This window comes from Pan paniscus, chromosome 22, assembly GCF_029289425.2.
Source record: "Pan paniscus chromosome 22, NHGRI_mPanPan1-v2.0_pri, whole genome shotgun sequence".
Classification (NCBI taxonomy): Eukaryota; Metazoa; Chordata; class Mammalia; order Primates; family Hominidae; genus Pan; species Pan paniscus.
This window is the reverse complement of record NC_073271.2, coordinates 10,301,017-10,309,568: the sequence shown is the minus strand read 5'-3', so window position 1 is coordinate 10,309,568 and position 8,552 is coordinate 10,301,017. Positions and strand designations below refer to the sequence as shown.

General features: G+C 42.3%; 2 pseudogenes; one reads left to right on the top strand and one right to left on the bottom strand.

Moving 5' to 3' along the window:
* Positions 1-1,661: 1,661 nt before the first annotated feature.
* Positions 1,662-4,706, bottom strand: LOC117977369 (calponin-2-like; annotated as a pseudogene).
* Positions 4,693-6,034, top strand: LOC100984459 (glucoside xylosyltransferase 1-like; annotated as a pseudogene).
* The last annotated feature ends 2,518 nt before the right edge of the window (positions 6,035-8,552 follow it).

Here is an 8,552-nt window from a genome sequence, read left to right as displayed (position 1 = left end):
CCTCAAGAGTTGTGTTTAATGCACTATTTAAATAGTCTCCAACCACTAGTTAGATAGCTTAGCACTCAAATAGCCTTTGAAATCTCTGTAGACTCACCTCAATTGAGCAGTCCTGATAATTTACAGAAGTGTGTAGTGCATTAAGAGATCCCTGATGTATGATGTCTTTGCCTGTAGAGTGTTTTCTGTGTTTATCCACTGAAGTGTGTGGGGGGGTGTGTTTCTGTGTGTAGGTGGGTGAGTATGGGTGTGTGTGTGTGTCTGCATGTAGGTGGGTGAGTATGAGTGTGCATGGGTGTGTGTGTGTGTATGTGTTTATATTGTGGTGTGTGTCTGTTGGGGTGCTGCCATCAGGGATTTGGAAGACTGAGAACCATAAACTTGTAAACACTCCTACATGCCTGCTTCATAAGAAGTGTATTGAACATGGCCAAAAGTAACTAAACCAAGCAAGCAAATTAGACATTAATTAAGCTTAATGCTGGGCAGGAAAGAAGTATTAAAGACCAGGTAAAATGAAGAAATATAACCAAATGAATGAAAATTTTAAATTGATTAGTAGAATGAGACAGGAATATTTTTTAAAGTTTATAATTTCTAATGAATATCAGTATACAAAACTAAGAATTATATGGCTGTCAATTGACTAAAAACTGTACTTAAGATTTGAGCTAGTGAAACAACCATATATGATATTCTAATTCCACTTTTCTGTCTCAAGAAGGACTTGTTAAAATGATTTTTTTTTGAAATTTTACATTCTCATCTTGAAAGAGCTTCACAAAACTTACATGAGAATCTGGATTGTCATAAGAGGTCTGATTTTTTAATGGTATGTTTGTATTTCTATTATGTACATCAATGTCAAGCATTCATTTCCTGAGCTGTTCTCCAGAACACAATTTAACTTGTAATGGACGCTCAATAAATGGTCGGTTGGATAATCAAATCAACACCTTAGTTCCATCAGTTTTCATTTCATATAAAAATCACTGATCTTCTATACTCATCAATGAAACAGTTAGATGAAGGAGGGAGAGGAGCTGAGACTGAGAGGATGACAAGCAGACCTCATTCTGCACTTCTGAATGCTTGGAAACACTTGCCATGCTCAAAAAAAATTGGTATTTCCTAGGCAGCAAAAGGGAGTTAAAGAAAGTCCATATTTCTGTATTACAATAACTTACACTATAATACACAGATGACATACATTTCTAAGCTATTCAATTCATAGAAAATGTAGATAAATTTAGGTGAGCAAGATGTAGGAGAAGGGTTAGTAATCCAGCTGAGTGTGATTGTGAGATTAAATCTAATATTATCTTATACAATTGTTGTATAATTGTATCAGTTGACATATCTGTTGTAACAAAAGGTGGGAGAGTTTTGCATGAGCTTCTGAAATTTACAGGATGATGTTAGGAGAGAGGTTGATCAATGTGGCTAGGCCAGATGTATTTACTAATTGAGGCTTAAGAAAGTTAAATTCCTAACCTCTCCCAGAGACTAGGAGATAAAGGCGCTAAATTGTATAACATTTATATTTAATATATATTTAATAATATATATAAAGTCCTAAAATGCAAATTTTAAGTCTTTTCATTTTCTTCTTAAAAACAGAGGTTTTATTGTGTTTGGTCCACAGTTGGTATTTCACATTATCTCATGATCCGGGGTCCCTGGGTGGGGGGCCCTGTGCAGTACTTGGCAGGGCGTGTGGTGGGGGGAGATACAGCAGTATACCTGGTCAGGCCCGGAAGGGGAGAAGGAGGGCTGGGGCTCCTTAAAACCTACTGAGGGGCTGGGCATGGTGGCTCACACCTGTCATCCCAACACTTTGGGAGGACGAGGCAGGCAGATCACATGAGGGCAAGAGTTCCAGATCAACCTGGCCAACATGGTGAAATCCCGTCTCTACTAAAAATACAAAAAATTAGCCAGGTGTGGTGGCACAGGCCTGTAGTCCTAGCTACTCTGGAGGCTGAGGCAGGAGGATCGCTTGAGCATGGGAGGCTGGTGCAGTGAGGCGAGATTACTCCACTGTGCTTCAGCCTGAGAGACAAAGTGAGACTCCATCTCAAAAAAACAAAAACAAAAACAAACAAAAAAACCCTACTGAGGGCCACGGGGGTAAGGGGAGTAGTATGGAGAGGGGTCAGGCTTAACACTAACAACGGAGAATTCCACTACCTTGTACGGGCCTGTTTCCTCACCGGGCCCCAGCGTAGGTCTGAGGGTCTGAGGTCTGTTGGTCTGAGGGTCCTAGGGAAATCCAGCCACTCAGGAGCCTGAGATATTTTAGCATCCTGGCCTGGACCCCTGTCCCAAGGGACTGATTTCCCAGCACCCACTGTCCCTGCCCCATTCCTGGGGGAAAAAAATTTTTTTTCTTTTGTTAAAACTTCTTGAAACTTTTGCGGGTACAGAAACCACAAACTGATCGGCTGACAAAAGGGGGAAGAGGCGAGGCAATGGGAAACCTTCGGGGACCGGTTCCCTCCATGCCCAGGTCTCGTCTCCCCAGCACAGCTAGGCCCACAGCCTGGACGCGCCAGCGGGGACCCTCACCCTACACGCATCGGGATACGGCCTTGATCCCTTCCCCCACAGCCCGGTGGCTCAGTCCTGCAAAGGAACGAAAGCAACGGGGAAAAAAAACCCTGCTGCCTGATCCCACGCTGCTACTCACAGACGCTCCGTTGACTGGTAGCACTGAACAGGTTAAAAAAAAAAAAAAAAGATGAAAACACAGAAAAACCCAAACACCCAGACAGGGAGACCATGTGGGGAGAGAGCGTGCTGGGAGCCTCAGTAGCTGGTCTCCTCTTGGTAGTAAGGGAGATATTCAGGGGCCTCCACTGGCCCCGGGCAGTCGCCTGCACCTGAGGGAGCCCCGTGGGCCACTGTGCTCCCAGGCAGTACTTGGGGTCATACATCTGTCGGCCCAGGCTGAAGACCTGGCTGCTCTGGTTGGCGCCCAGCGTGTAGCCCATCTTCAGGGTCATGGAAGAGTTGTCATACTTGTGATTCCCAGCTTCGTGTCGTAGATGTGCCACCGGGTCCCAGGAGCCGCCATGCCCACCTGGCTGGCGCACTTGCTTGTACCCATCTGGAGGCTGATGGTCGAGTGGTCCATGGGGGGCAGGATGTTGTTCTTGGGGTCGTAGAGATGCCTCCTCGTGCTCTGCCGTACACAGTCGTGCCTGACTGGCTGGCGCGTTTGTTGGTAATCTGCAGCCCGATGACGCACTGGCCAGCCTTCATGGTGGCATCGTCGAAGTTCCCCTCCTGCTTCTCTGAGTACTCCTCACCGATGTCCACCCCGCTCTGCAGCCCCTTAGTCTTGGCCTTCCCTGCCAGGGCTAGAAGAGACACCTGCACCTGCCTCACGTTCCCACTCTCAAACAGGTCGTTGGTCTCAAATAGGTCCACGGGGTTCATGCTGTAGCTGACCATGGCCTTGAGGAGGTTGGAGAGGCTTTCTAGCTGGTACCAGTTCTACACTGAAGCGGTTGATTTTTGGGGACTGAGCCCGGCTGCAGTTTGTTCATGAGTGTCCATAAGATAATCCCGTCCTTCAGGCCCTTCTGGAAGTCGGGCCGATGGAGAGGCCAGTGAGTCCCTAGATCCAGCTGCGGAGCTCTACCTCCTTCTGGGAGTCATATTTGGACAGGAACCAGTTCTGGACGTCCGCCAAGAGCCTGTAGGAGGGGCCCTTGTTGAACTGCGTGGAGCTTACAGCTGGCTGGCCCCGTGGCGGGACGGGACCACACGGGACCGGGGACTGTCTTTTTTGTAGTTTGCAAGATTTTGTTTTCACCACACCATTGTTTTTACTACATATCTTTTGTGTATTTAAAAAATGTGTGAAAAATGTTAGTCCATCTCCCTTTTTTCCATCTTCCCTTTACCCTTTACTGTGATTTACATCCACACATCCACACACACACACACACATCCACACACACACATGCACACACACATACTAAGCGAAATTAATTTAGATGTACGAATGGGTTATTTGAAGCAAAAAGTCAGCCTATATTAGTAAAAGTGTCATGCCAGTGGGAATTACATTTATAATCCTTTTAAGAAGAAAGAACTTCCGGCCGGGCGCGGCGGCTCACGCCTATAATCCCAGCACTTTTGAAGGCTGAGGTGGGCTGATCACGAGGTCAGGAGCTCAAGACCAGCCTGGCCAAGGTGGTGAAACTTCGTCTCTACTAAAAATACAAAGAAAATTAGCTGGGCTTGGTGGCATGCGCCTGTAATCCCAGCTATTCAGGAGGCTGAAGCAGAGAATTCCTTAAACCCGGGAGGCTGAGGTTGCAGTGAGCCGAGATCGCGCCACTGCACTACAGCCTGGGTGACAGAGCGAGACTCCATCTCAAAAATAAAATAAAATGTTGAATTTTTACAAGTCATTGTTCCTATTCCAATTTTTGAATACAACCACAGCCTCTAACAAAACAGCCTCCTTAAACTAATTCGCTGATAATGAATTCTTAAGTAAAAGGGGAATTCCACAGAAATATATATGGCTCTTTTATATTTAATAAAAGAGCCTGAAAAACAGATGTGTTCTGTAAAACTGAATTACTTTCTATCCAGTTCCACTGGTTCGCAGTGTTTTACCTTTATATTAAAATATACATAAATGATTGATTGATGAATTTTTTTCTTTTAGACACTGCTGCTGAATCCATGGAGAGAAAAAGGATAAATTTCCAGAACTATGGTCCCTGTGCTCCAGTTCACCAGGCGGGCGCGGCGGAGACGGAGACCAAGGAACACGGCTGGGGCGATGCGGCGCTACCCGCACGTGGTGGCGCTGTGTCTGGCCTGCGGCTTCTGCTCGCTCCTTTACGCCTTCAGCCAGCTCCCCATGTCCCTGGAGGAAGCAGCAGGCGGTGGTGGCGGGAAGCAGCAGGCCTCAGTGGCTTCCTGGCTGGCAGGAGGCGGATGCGGTGCCGTGAGAGGCGCGGGCAGCGCTGGTCCTGCTGTGCATCCTGGTGGGTGGGACAGGTGTCGTCTGAAAATACAGCCTGTTGAGAAAATGCATCTAGCTGTAGTTGCCTGTGATGAAAGACTGGAAGAAACTATGACCACGTTGAAGTCAGCTATCATTTTTCAGGATCAAAGCTCTTCAATTCCAGGTTTTTGCTGAAGATCAGCTACATTATAGCTTTAAAGGAAGACGTGACAGGGGTCATTTCTGCAAATATTTAATTATACAATATACCCCATAACCTTTCCAAGTGAGAATGCAGCAGCATGGAAAAACTCTTTAAACCATGTGGTCCGCAGAGATTGTTCTTGCCGTTATTCCTGAAAGAAGTTGACTCCCACACTAATAGCCTTTTTTACGACCAGTTGATCATATTTGTTCTTTACTAAAGAAATTTAATTCCACATAAATTGCTCCAGTGGCCTCAGAACACAAGGAACCTCAAATAAGATGGTATAGTCGCTTTGCTAGGCAACCATACTGTGGAAAAACTGGAGTAAACCCTGGAATTATGTTGACGAATATGACTCGAATGAGAAGGAAGTATTTCAAGAATGATATGACAAACTGTGTGACTACAATGAGGAGATATACTTATGACATGGCTTAAAGAATACAAACTAAACATTACATAGGCAATCAAGATTTACATGGGCAATCAAGATTTGTTGGATATCATGTTTTTTCATAATCCAGAAAGTCTTTTTGCCTTTCCGTGTCAATGGAATTATCATCCAGATCATTGTCTATATGGAAGCAGTTGCCAAGAAGCAGAAGAAGGAATCTTGATTCTTCAGGGAACAGAGGTGTTTACCATGATGAGAAGCAACCAGCATTTAGAGCTGTTTATGAAGCACTGAGAAATCGTTCTTTTAAGATGACAACATTCATTCCCTAATAAAACCTTTAGAACTGGAACTACAAAAAACAGTGCATACATACCTTGGAAAAATTTACAAAATATTTGTCAAACAACTAGCAAAAACCATAGGAGATCATTATGCCAGATGACCAAAGGAAAGGTGATTCTTGATGCCTGCTACATCAAAGGGATGAAAACAGCAAAGCATTGGAGGATAAGTGTGAAGGAATCGTCTTGGGTGAAGCATTAATGAAGGAATTACTCATCTCCGGAATATTTTTTTTCCCAAAGAGGTTAAATGAGCAGTATTTTCAGGTAATGAAGAATAAATTAAAATCTTGGGCTCCAACAAAGAAACATTTTTGGCCTCTGATGTTTTGTAATGTTACTTACTACCATTCCAGTATTGGTGAAAATATTATTGAATGGTTTTAGCCTGCAAACTTCTGTTGACTCATACTCTCAAGTAAGAGTGCTGGGGCAGTGAAGATGAAGAAAATGTATCTCAAGCACAGTGCAAACTTTAACTTTCTTAAAGTAAGGCTCTAGACAAGGCTGTGAGTAGAGCGATAATTTTATGTCAGCACTGATCTCGCTTTAAATGTGTGGAAAAAAAAGTTTGTTTACAGGAGAAGAAACAGTTCTGTTTCTAAAGAAATGTAACGGATGTAACCATGGATGATCTATGTCTGCCTTTATACATTTCATGTCTGTTTTAAAATATTTTTATGACAATCATGTTTAAAATTGTTTTTAGATTATAACTAAGCTGCATGTTAAAAATTGAACTGTATAAGAAAGAGGAAATATAGTGAAAACTTTGGGGTTTTAATCTGTGCATGTGTGAGAGAGAGTGAGAAATGTAGTGTTTTCATTGTGTATACATTAAACTGTCTTGCCAAAACTCAGATCTAAGATTGTTAAGTAGATATTTGGGGAATTTTTTTTATCACTTTAAATGAAAAATTTCAGCTTTACTGGGTATTCTGGAAGCAAAATATATTATGCTGATGATAAAGTGAGAACCTTAAGGGTATACTCATTTGATGGTGGAAAATGTGATGGACCAAAATTCAGAAGCTATACACATCCTGTGAGTAGTAATTTTAGTTACGATGGAGTAGAAAAATGTGGTGCATTTAAACTTTTCTTCTACCTCATAATGGCTTTGCAAGATACTTGTAAAGAAGCAAATGTCTAGAGCCTTACTTTAAGAAAGTTAACAATGAACTCAAACAAATTTACAAGAAAAAAACAAACAACCCCATCAAAAAGTGGGCAAAGGATATGAACAGACACTTCTCAAAAGAAGACATTTATGCAGACAAAAGACACATGAAAAAATGCTCATCATCACTGGCTATCACAGAAATGCAAATCAAAACCACAATGAGATACCATCTCACACCAGTTAGAATGGCAATCATTAAAAAGTCAGGAAACAACAGGTGCAGGAGAGGATGTGGAGAAATAGGAACACTTTTACACTGTTGGTGGGACTGTAAACTAGTTCAACCATTGTGGAAGTCAGTGTGGCGATTCCTCAGGGATCTAGAACTAGAAATACCATTTGACCCAGCCATCCCAATACTGGGTATATACCCAAAGGACTATAAATCATGCTGTTATAAAGACACATGCACACGTATGTTTATTGTGACACTATTCACAGTAGCAAAGACTTGGAACCAACCCAAATGTCCAACAATGATAGACTGGATTAACAAAATGTGGCACATATACACCATAGAATACTATGCAGCCATAAAAAATGATAAGTTCATGTCCTTTGTAGGGACATGGATGAAATTGGAAATCATCATTCTCAGTAAACTATCACAAGGACAAAAAACCAAACACCGCATGTTCTCATTCATAGGTGGGAATTGAACAATGAGAACACATGGACACAGGAAGGGGAACATCACCCTCTGGGGACTGTTGTGGGGTGGGGGGAGGGGGGAGGGATAGCATTAGGAGATATACCTAATGCTAAATGACGAGTTAATGGGTGCAGCACACCAGCATGGCACATGTATACATATGTAACTAACCTGCACATTGTGCACATGTACCCTAAAACTTAAAGTATAATTTTAAAAAAAAGAATGTTAAACAACTTTTTTGAATGATTTGGATTAAGATTGTTACATCCAGCTATAGAAAATGTGGTTTTAATTGGGTTGATGTGAGTGAGTATCTTCCTTTTTTGAATATCACTTAAAACACTTAATTTTTTAGTTCTTGAAGATGAGAAAACTTTACTTATCTAACATAACTATGTTAATAGTTATCTAATTTGTAGTTATCTAATATAACTGTAAATTCTGAATACTTAGTATGGGCTGTGCTGGGGCAGATATCTTATTTTACCAACTGCTATATGGTTATATCTTCTTTTTCTTCCTGATATTTTAATGCTCAAGTAGAAAATGGAAAATCATGAAGGGAAAATATCACCTGCGAAAATCGTTGCAGTTAGCTTTGTGAAGACACCATGGCCTCTGTGGAGACATGGGATATGCAGAAAGAGATGGCTAGTACAGTTGTTCTGTCTTCTGCAGTTCAGTCAGGGACACATCGAGAGAGGAAAGTTTAAGCAAGGTACGTTAGAAGTTGATAAGCAACCCAGCATTCTTAGAACAGTTGGGTTTAGAGAATACAAGTTGTAGTTCCTTGGCA